Below are 11,468 nucleotides of genomic sequence, written 5' to 3' on the forward strand. Positions count from 1 at the left end.
ATTGAACCCATGACCTTCTGCATACGAATCAGAAGCGGTAGCCACTAGACCGCCAAGCCCGTCACAATTATGTTTAAACAATTTAATAAATAAAAAGTGTTGGGGGGAGGGGCGACGTGAATTTAGTCAGCGGGCGGTTTCGCCGGAAACTGCAAAACATCCGAATCAACCCAAGCGAATAACCTATTTAAAGTATCGTTAGGGACTGTAACTACCATAGCGCATTGGAAAGCAAATATGTCTGATATATTTGCTTTGTAGTAATTCCATCTAGTTATCAGAACATGTCAGAACTCGTCGAGAAGAAGGTTCTCCAAATCCTCCGAAGGTGTTTGGTGAAACACAATGGATCAACTTTGAAATCCGAACAACTCTCTTTCGATAGCCATCAGAACTTATCGAAAAGAAGGTTCACCAAGTCCTCCGCAGGTAGACATCTACTTTGAATGCCGAACAATTCTGGAGTTCGATTTGATTAGGTCCTAAGTAACAAAATTACAAAAATTGAGCTTTTGCTAGCAACATAATCATCTTGAGTTACTTTATTATTCACTTGAAACAATGTATACAATTTAACTCCTAGCGAAAACATATAAGCAAAACTTTTAATGACGTATGTGCTAAATTTTCATAGCATCTCGTTTTGTTACTTACGTCCTTATCAAATAGCCGTAAATCACATTCTCTACAACGAAAGTCGAATGTTTCTTGTGGTAATAAAAAACTCGTTAATTGCGCTAAAAACTTAATAGATTTGCTATGTTTGCAATATTATCACAACCGCAGTGCATTATTCACTAAATAAAGTACTTACTTGCATGGATTTATTAATAATTATAACATTTTTAAATAGACAACCGGTGGGTCGAATGTCCATCACCCACGAGCAGAGGGTCGTAAGAAACAAGATCAGTTTTACCCGAGTTTTACCTAGCACAAAACCCCACTGCCGCTGCTCAATTAGTTCTTTTTTTGAATAGACACATCACCGGAACACTATACTCTTCATCTGCACTTAATTCACTGAGAGAACTTAGTTAAATTGTTAAAAAACTATAGAAAAGTAAAATAACTTAAGTGCACAAACGGCACAAACACCGTGCAAGAGGTCGAATGAGCCTGACGAATGTAAACAGGAATCGATAAAAAGTCTTATCAGATTCTAACCTCAAAGTCGTAAACAACCTGTCAAGCTGCAAAGGGTCTGATCAGCTAGGTCGAATGTAAATGACAGTTCGGAAGAAGGTCGGAAGTGGCATTGGTTCAGATGGTCGAAAAAGAAATCTCACCGATCAAAGAGACCTAAAATTTTATTTCCAATCGATCGCACGTTATTTCTGTATAATTTGCAAATGCATAGCAGTTAGTACCGTCTTACCCCTCTGGTTCGACACGTTTTAATACGACACTTTTTAATTCGTACCCCGCTTATACGACACATGTCGAATTAAAAAGTGTTCGAATGTCACAGCGATGTACACTGTAAATGCAAAACAGTTTGATATTGCACTTATACTCGCACCCACAGCAACTCCTCTTGCAGCCGCAAATTTCGGAAGTTCTGAGTTGGTGCTACTCAACACCCAAACCGCCTGGAGACCAACCGGAATGGACAAAGGATGGCAACAATCGTAGAAAGAACGAGCTTTTCATTCGCGCCACCGCAATATTTGATTATTTTATGTTTCATAACAAATCCGGAAATCAAAACAAAAACAAAAATAGAGTTGCCAAATTTCAATGACCATGGTGGTGTAGGGTGACCAGTTTGTCGAATTAAAAGTTTACCCCGGTTATACGACAACAGTCGGTGTCGTATTAGCGGGGTAATACGGTATATTTGTTGGGATCAAATGTGTGACATGGGAGATTTTATGTGAGTTTAGCAGTTGTAATGTTAAATGCAGGGCCCTACATTTTCAATTTCAATTGAAATTTTCAGGCGAAGTTTGTAAACAATGTTTTCAATTGTCAATGGAAACAAGGCGCCGTCGTCGTCGCTCAGCCCGACTGTCATCGTCACCGATGAACCGACGCTGCCGCGTCGTCGCTGATGCCACTTTTTTTCGCACTCACAAGCTCACGCACGCTCGTTCGACATCGAATGAATTTCTCTGTTATAACTCAATTAATGAGTGTAACAACCGTCAAATCTGTGTAATGTTAATGTATGCTATGCATATTTTACTGAAATAGTTTATTACCCATAAAAATATTAAGCAAACATACATTTTAGACAATTTGAAAATTTCAATTGAATCCCAGTCGGTGTGAAAATGAGCCGCCACCCGTCGTTGCGTCGAAGAAAATGACAAGAAGGGCGGATGAAGCGAAGCGCATGCATGTTGTTTTGAATGTTCCCGTCGTCGGCGTCCGTCCGATGCTGATGGGCGCTCGCTTTCAGCGTCATGTTTTGGTTTCGACGATGTAGGCCCCTGGTTAAATGAGAATTGATTTTGCTTCTCATAACTTTGCCTGCCATTTTCTCAGTTTGCGGTACATGTTACATTCGACCTAATCAAATCGAGCTCCAGAATTCTCTTTGTAGGGATTCCTCATAGCCATCAAAACTTATCGAGAAGAAGGTTCACCAAGTCCTCCGAAGTTGTTTGGTGACGCACAATACGTCTACTTTCAAATCCGAACAATTCTCTTTGTAGGGATTCCTCATAGCCATCAAAACTTATCGAGAAAAAGGTTCACCAAGTCCTCCGAAGTTGTTTGGTGACGCACAATACGTCTACTTTCAAATCCGAACAATTCTCTTTGTAAGGATTCCTCATAGCCATCAAAACTTATCAAGAAAAAGGTTCACCAAGTCCTCCGAAGTTGTTTGGTGACGCATAATACATCTACTTTGAAATCCGAACAATTCTCTTCGTAGGGATTCCTCATAGCCTTCAGAACTTATCGAGAAGAAGGTTCACCAAGTCCTCCGAAGTTGTTTGGTGACGCACAATACGTCTACTTTCAAATCCGAACAATTCTCTTTGTAGGGATTCCTCATAGCCATCAAAACTTATCGAGTAAAAGGTTCACCAAGTCCTCCGAAGGTGTTTGGTGACGCGCAATACATCTACTTTGAATGCCGAACAATTCTCTTTCCTCATAGCCATCAGAACTTATCGAGAAGAAGGTTCACCAAGTCCTCCGAAGTTGTTTGGTGACGCACAATACATCTACTTTGAAATCCAAACAATTCTCTTCGTAGGGATTCCTCATAACCATCAAAACTTATCGAGAAGAAGGTTCACCAAGTCCTCCGAAGTTGTTTGGTGACGTACAATACATCTACTTTGAAATCCGAACAATTCTCTTTCCTCATAGCCATCAGAACTTATCGAGAAGAAGGTTCACCAAGTCCTCCGCAGGTAGACATCTACTTTGAATGCCGAACAATTCTGTTGGTAGGGATTCCTCATAGCCATCAGAACTTATCGAGAAGAAGGTTCACCAAGTCCTCCGAAGTTGTTTGGTGACGCATAATACATCTACTTTGAAATCCGAACAATTCTCTTTGTAGGGATTCCTCATAGCCTTCAAAACTTATCGAGAAGAAGGTTCACCAAGTCCTCCGAAGTTGTTTGGTGACGCACAATACATCTACTTTGAAATTCGAACATTTCTCTTTGTAGGGATACCTCATAGCCATCAGAACTTGTCGAGAAGAAGGTTCACCAAGTCCTCCGAAGTTGTTTGGTGACGCACAATACGTCTACTTTCAAATCCGAACAATTCTCTTTGTAGGGATTCCTCATAGCCATCAAAACTTATCGAGAAAAAGGTTCACCAAGTCCTCCGAAGTTGTTTGGTGACGCATAATACATCTACTTTGAAATCCGAACAATTCTCTTCGTAGGGATTCCTCATAGCCTTCAGAACTTATCGAGAAGAAGGTTCACCAAGTCCTCCGAAGTTGTTTGGTGACGCACAATACGTCTACTTTCAAATCCGAACAATTCTCTTTGTAGGGATTCCTCATAGCCCTCAAAACTTATCGAGTAAAAGGTTCACCAAGTCCTCCGAAGGTGTTTGGTGAAACACAATAGATCAACTTTGAAATCCGAACAATTCTCTTCGTAGGGATTCCTCATAGCCATCAAAACTTATCGAGAAGAAGGTTCACCAAGTCCTCCGAAGTTGTTTGGTGACGCACAATACATCTACTTTGAAATTCGAACATTTCTCTTTGTAGGGATTCCTCATAGCCATCAGAACTTGTCGAGAAAAAGGTTCACCAAGTCCTCCGAAGTTGTTTGGTGGCGCGCAATACGTCTACTTCAAAATTCAAACAATTCTCTTTGTAGGGATTCCTCATAGCCATCAAAACTTATCGAGAAGAAGGTTCACCAAGTCCTCCGAAGTTGTTTGGTGACGTACAATACATCTACTTTGAAATCCGAACAATTCTCTTTCCTCATAGCCATCAGAACTTATCGAGAAGAAGGTTCACCAAGTCCTCCGCAGGTAGACATCTACTTTGAATGCCGAACAATTCTCTTTGTAGGGATTCCTCATAGCCATCAGAACTTATCGAAAAAAAGGTTCACCAAGTCCTCCGAAGTTCTTTGGTGACGCACAATACATCTTCTTTGACATCCGAACAATTATTCTCTTCGTAGGGATTCCTCATAGCCATCAAAACTTATCGAGAAGAAGGTTCACCAAGTCCTCCGAAGTTGTTTGGTGACGCACAATACGTCTACTTTCAAATCCGAACAATTCTCTTTGTAGGGATTCCTCATAGCCATCAAAACTTATCGAGAAAAAGGTTCACCAAGTCCTCCGCAGTTGTTTGGTGACGCATAATACATCTACTTTGAAATCCGAACAATTCTCTTTGTAGGGATTCCTCATAGCCATCAGAATTTGTCGAGAAAAAGGTTCACCAAGTCCTCCGAAGGTGTTTGGTGAAACACAATAGATCTACTTTGAAATCCAAACAATTCTCTTCGTAGGGATTCCTCATAGCCATCAGAACTTGTCGAGAAGAAGGTTCACCAAGTCCTCCGAAGGTGGACATCTACTTTGAATGCCGAACAATTCTCTTTAGTATGGATATTCTGAAACGATCGCCTAAACTCAAGTCAGTAATCGATACAATAAATTCCTGATTGTCATTCGAATTAACCTCCGGCTCAAACTTATATTTATATTCAATATTTATACAACATGAATATCGTCGTAGAACGCGACAATTTGGTAAGGTTCTGAAGCAGCACTAAATTCGACCAAAGGCACTTTTTCCCGGCCTTCTCGCTCCAACATTTTTGTCAGGTCCTAAGCCACCGCCCAGTTGCTTCGCGTGCAGGAAAATTCCACTTCGGCTGGCGCGACTTGTTTGTTCCAACCGGTGCACGTACTTCTCAATTTTCCACGACGAGTGAAATGTCCTCGTGAAGCCACAACCGTCGCGAAAAGGACCCACACATCCACGGTCAGCTTGTTCCCGATCGCCGCGTGAGCTGGTACAATATATGCCGGACAGAACAAGTTCGCTCGACATATCATCGGCCCTCGTCTTCCGGCCGCAAAAGATGATGTCCTTGGGCTCTATGTTGGTCACGACGTTCATCACCCGCATATACTTATTCGGCGACGGTATGCATTGCGGCCAGGTTCCAATGTACACCTGGACCGGATTAATTATGTAGCTTTGGACACCCGGTGGCACTTGTCTAGTCTGCCGATCGGGGGCGGATGTGTAGCAGGAGTAACTGTTTTCGAATTTACGGTTCGAACCCATATCCAGCATACGATCCACCTCGTCCAATAGGTACCGGATGAAAATATCGATGACGTTGGCAGCCAACAGATCGTTCAGCCGACCGGGCGTAGCAATGATTATCTCCACGCCACCCTTGATCTGCGCTCTCCGATCGCCACCTTTACAAATGAGATGATTTGTACCTGTACAAATTGCTTTGATGTCCCGAAATTGTTACTTGAATACCTTCTCAATTTGCAGATCCAGTTCACGAATTGAACACTAGAACGTTCAGTCCGCCCCGGCTTTGTCTCGCGGAACCGGTTGGCCTTTGATGTGGATAAACGCCGGCAATAAGAAAACCAACGTTTTCCGGGTTCCAGTTTGATGACCAAACTGCTTGCCTGAGCCGGAGCCGTGTCGCACTAAAAACAAAACAAACAGCAAAAAAAAAAGAACTAAAAAGTCGCAAAAAGATTTAGACAATCAGAGCGACTTTTTTGGCTTTTTTCTGGTTGGATGAGGTTGAGGCGGATAAATAGGGATGTGCAGGGATAACTTGGATAAAAAAAAATAATTAGGTTGGCTCGACATTGATGCGGATATTATTGAAAAAGTCAGCTTAAAAACTAGTGTCGTCCCCTCTGCCGTAATCCGTCATTTTTTCTAAGTGTGTATATTGTGTAACTGAAGCGGTTTTCGTAAAACATCAATAAAAACCCATTTCTCAAAATTCGACATAACTTTCCACATACATGTCCATTTACATGAAGTTTTTAATGTATTGGAATCTTACACTATTCTACTAAAGGTAAAGCTCAATAGTTGGTCAGTAATAATGCACCAAGCAGCCTCCAGCTTGATATAGTGAGTTGACTTGTTTTCATAGAAATTATTAAAACATATTTATTCAAGTCATGTGTTACAATAGCACAACGGATTCGTCTAAAATTTTGTCCAGAGTAGTAGAATATTGCTTTCTGAATTATACAGAAGAAAAATTTACTTTTAATTGTGTTATTCATCAAAAATTTAATCCATAAAGATGGTTGTTGTAAAAAATTGCATAATTTTTGCTTCATTGATGCAGATTTTCCGACTCTAGCGAAATTTGTTATTATTTATTTTCAACAAAGTTGGTCCTTAGTTATTGTACACCTTATTAAATAATAATCGGATGTAAAGTTTTTATTTCCACCATCATTGTTTTGCCAAATTTGCATTAGGTTGCATTGTTACTTGAAACAACCTTCAAAGAACGAAGCTGTTTGGATTGCTGTACCTGTAATGGCGCACAGTAACCAAGCCAGCAATGCTATTAAGAAGCAGTTTTCTGAATTCGAATCCACATTATTCCCACTTTCGACTGGATGCATACAAAAATAGTTTATTTAATATTTTCATGCCCTTTTTGCTTTACAATTGAATTTTATTCAAAAAATCGAATCTCACTTGAGACTTTAATATCTCAACAACTAATTTTTCAATTGAGTTTAAATTTTGCCAGAATGTTTATTATTAATGCTGCTACAGCATGGCACACACTTTTCTGATATTCAAAACGATATACCATATGTGAACAGTAATTTTATACATATTTTCAATTTTCAGCAATCGATAAAGTCACCTCATTTAACACCTGGGCGATTTTCTATAAAATAAAACAATTTTTATTCGATTCGAAAATTATTACTATAATGAATGATGATGTACTAAACAACAAAGCAAGGGTGGTTAAATTTGAACTACGCGTTTTGTTTTTATAGCCTTGTAAAGTTGTCCGTTTTATAAATTGAACAGTCCTTAAGGATTAACCGCACAATTCGCAGCAAACCTTGCTGCATAACGCGAACAGTCCCATCAACGATTACTCCTGCCTAAAAAGAACCCCCTCTTACATCCCGCTCTTTCTCGTGTAACAGAGTGAGTGAGCAAGAAAAAAGGAAAAAGTTGACTACCCCAATGGAAAAGATGCTTCAAATGACCGCCATTTGAACATAACAAATGGAATACAAATAAATATAGAGTTTTAAAGAACAATTTCTTGTAACTTTTATTACTGGAATAATCGGATTGTGGTATGTACATAAGACGGATCAGATTTTCATCAATCACGCTTTTGAAGATCATTTGAAATCTTCCAGCCCTACCAACCAGAGGCGCGCCTTCTTCTTACAACCATTATTAGTGACCTCTGCGCTATGATATTTACTGGGATAGAGATGAAATATACTGGCACGTCTCTGTGGATAACTTAAGTCCTACGCCAGGGGCCTTGACATGCGATACATAATGCTGTATGTCGACGCACTGATGGTGGTAGAGGGATAACTGCGTGTCCTTAATAGAATAGACGTTACCCATCAGCCATATTCCTCTCCCTTCTACACCTGGAGGACACTCGACAGGTACCGATGAAAAACGGCATGTTTTGATTTTTCCTGCAATATTAGTATTAAATGTATAACAAAAAAAAAATACGGAAATTAATATAACATACCGGACTGGTACCGAAAATTGGACACATGACAAAATAAATTATTGTCATGATTGGTTTTAACCATAATCCAATCTCCAATTGCAATTGTTTGCAATACAATGTTCCCTTGAAAGTGAATTGCAGCAGAGCCACCAGTATTATTCATTTCTCGGAACCGCAGTATCCTGTCACAGGAGCGTTTTACACGCCCGTCCATGATCAGCCACAGTAAAAAAGATTTCCGCACGTTGAAATCAATTCCATTGATCTGCAAGCGCAATGAATGTGCAGTGCCGTCTGGCACTTTATGTCGCATCAGCTGCGCAGCTTCTTCTCTTTCAAATATCGTGCTTATATCTTCGGAAGCTAGTTGTTCGTCTGAGTCTAAAATATTTAATTTACCAGTTATTAATTAAAAGATAATACTATGTATTTCTTATATATTTCAATCACTGAAGCTGCGATTACACAGGGTCAAATATTTGTCCAAAAAGAAATCAATGCACAAACATCTTGTTCGACTCGATCGAATATGCATAAAGCTATAGTATGACACTCTTTGACCAATTCCAAACATTTAACAACTTTGACAGTTTGCCAAGATTTTTTTTTAATTTGTCTTTATTATAGCGACTTTCAGCCTTAGGCTGGTTGGTCTCTTTTTTGCCAAGGTATTTGTCACTCTCGAAAAATGAATAGGGACACCAAACAACTTGCTAAAATTTATCTGTCAAAAGTGGTAAATTAGTTGGCGTCTGTACACAGAGTGTACGAGCACCTTAAGTGTCAAACAGATGTTTTTTTTAGGGTTTATTCCATATCGAATATTCGACCTTTAAGGTACTGATACAATGAGTGAAATCTTTATCGTAGATTATACGTTGAAATCAAACATAATTTTAAGTTACAGGATTTGATGACAAAAGGCTTAAACTGTTCATTACACTCCACCTACGTCCACGCATTTTTCGTGAAAAATATGGGATGTCATTTTAAAGAGCATAGTTTTTTCAGTGGTTTTTTTTAAAATAATTATTTATATTAAAATTGACCTTTAACATATAGGTTTTTTGATTATGCTTTAAATTTTTGTTTTTGTCAACTTGACCAAATTTTATTCGTAGAAACTTGATGTTACATATATCCCATACACTCAATTATTTTTTTTGCATGGGTCGGTTTTTACTATAACCCGGTCAATTTTGAACCAATTCTCATGAAAATTTGTACACATGTAGACATGGTTAGTACTACCCACGAAACATCTAGTTGATAGGTTCAAAATTGACCGAGTTATTGCAAAAAAAAAAAAAAAAACTACCAGAATCTGATGTACTTCATCCTGTAATAATCATTTCAAAATTATATTGAACTCACCAGTCACACCTTCAGTATCTCGAAATGATGACTCGAAAGAAAGATCCACTTGCGGTTCACAAGCCTTCATGTCCACACCAGTAGTCGCTTCAGAGTAGACCTGTGCGCCGACTATATTTTGTTCGGCGGCGGCGTGAGGGCCATTTTTGGTCGGCGGCGGCGGCGTCATCGGCGTCACGCCGGTGGCAGCTTTCGGCGGCGGCGGCGGCGTGAATCGGCGTGACCAAAATTTGACCATAATGTCAACATTGGCAAAGCAAAGAAGTTGTTATTACGCTCTAGAATTTGGAGTCGGAGCTTTTTCATGACCACTGCCACCAGTGATTATACATATTGTGACATTACCTGTATCCTTAGTGTAATGCATGTTGCATTACTCCATTGCAAATCAAAGGCAATCAAATATCGATTTTGCTATCGTTTCTGTTTTTTTTTTCAGAACCTTCAGTAGCTATCAAACTTGATAATAAGGTCTCACTATTTACACTAAGTAATCCAGAATGGTTTCAGAAAGAAATATTAGAAGGAATTCCAAGAGGAGCCATAAAGAAACTCCTGAAGGAATCCATGAATAAAATTCTGGAATAATCTGGACTAATGCAGGAACTGCTGTATGAAACTCTGAAGAAACTTCTGCAAGAATCGCCGGTGGTTCAAGAATCTCTTTTAGAGAGATTCCTGCAGAAGCTTCTTAAGAAATCGCTGATTGGAGTTTTCAAGGAATTTCCGAAGGAATTCATTTTTTTCATTTTCATTTATTTAGTTCACATCAAATTCATGATAATACTGAATCAACAATTTGCCGCCATAATACTCGATTTGCAGCTGCAGCTCTCCATCCTCGGTCACGCCCAACACTCGCCAGATCACGCTCCACCTGGTCCGCCCATCGTGCTCTCTGCGCTCCACGCCTTCTTGTGCCAACCGGATCAGTTGCAAACACCAGCTTTGCAGGGTTGTTGTCCGGCATTCTTGCAACATGCCCTGCCCACCGTATCCTTCCGGCTTTGGCCACCTTCTGGATGCTGGGTTCGCCGTAAAGTGCAGCGAGTTCGTGGTTCATTCTTCTCCGCCACACACCGTTCTCCTGCACACCGCCGAAGATCGTCCTTAGCACCCGTCGCTCGAAAACTCCGAGTGCTTGCAGGTCCTCCTCGAGCATCGTCCATGTCTCGTGTCCGTAGAGAACCACCGGTCTTATTAACGTCTTGTACATGGTACATTTGGTGCGGGGGTGAATCTTTTTTGACCGCAGTTTCTTATGGAGCCCATAGTAGGCACGACTTCCACTGATGATGCGCCTTCGTATTTCACGGCTCACGTTATTGTCAGCCGTTAGCAAGGAACCGAGGTAGACGAATTCTTCTACCACCTCGAAAGTATCCCCGTCTATCGTAACATTGCTGCCAAGGCTTGTCCTGTCTCGCTCAGTCCCACCTACCAGCATGTACTTTGTCTTAGCCGCATTCACCACCAGTCCGACCTTTGCTGCTTCACGTTTCAGGCGGGTGTACAGTTCTGCCACCGTTCCAAATGTTCTGGCAATAATATCCATGTCATCCGCAAAACAGACAAATTGGCTGGATTTCGTGAAGATCGTACCCCGGCTGTTGAGCCCGGCTCGTCGCATAACACCTTCCAGGGCGATGTTGAATAGTAGGCAGGAAAGTCCATCACCTTGTCGTAGTCCCCGTCGAGATTCAAATGAACTGGATAGCTCACCCGAAATCCTAACGCTGTTCTGCACACCGTCCATCGTTGCTCTTATCAGTCTAGTCAGCTTCCCGGGAAAGCTGTTCTCGTCCATAATTTTCCATAGCTCTGTGCGGTCGATACTGTCGTATGCCGCTTTGAAGTCGATGAACAGGTGGTGCGTTGGGACCTGGTATTCACGGCATTTCTGGA

Source organism: Aedes albopictus, chromosome 3 (assembly GCF_035046485.1).
Source record: "Aedes albopictus strain Foshan chromosome 3, AalbF5, whole genome shotgun sequence".
In the NCBI taxonomy this organism is placed as follows: domain Eukaryota; kingdom Metazoa; phylum Arthropoda; class Insecta; order Diptera; family Culicidae; genus Aedes; species Aedes albopictus.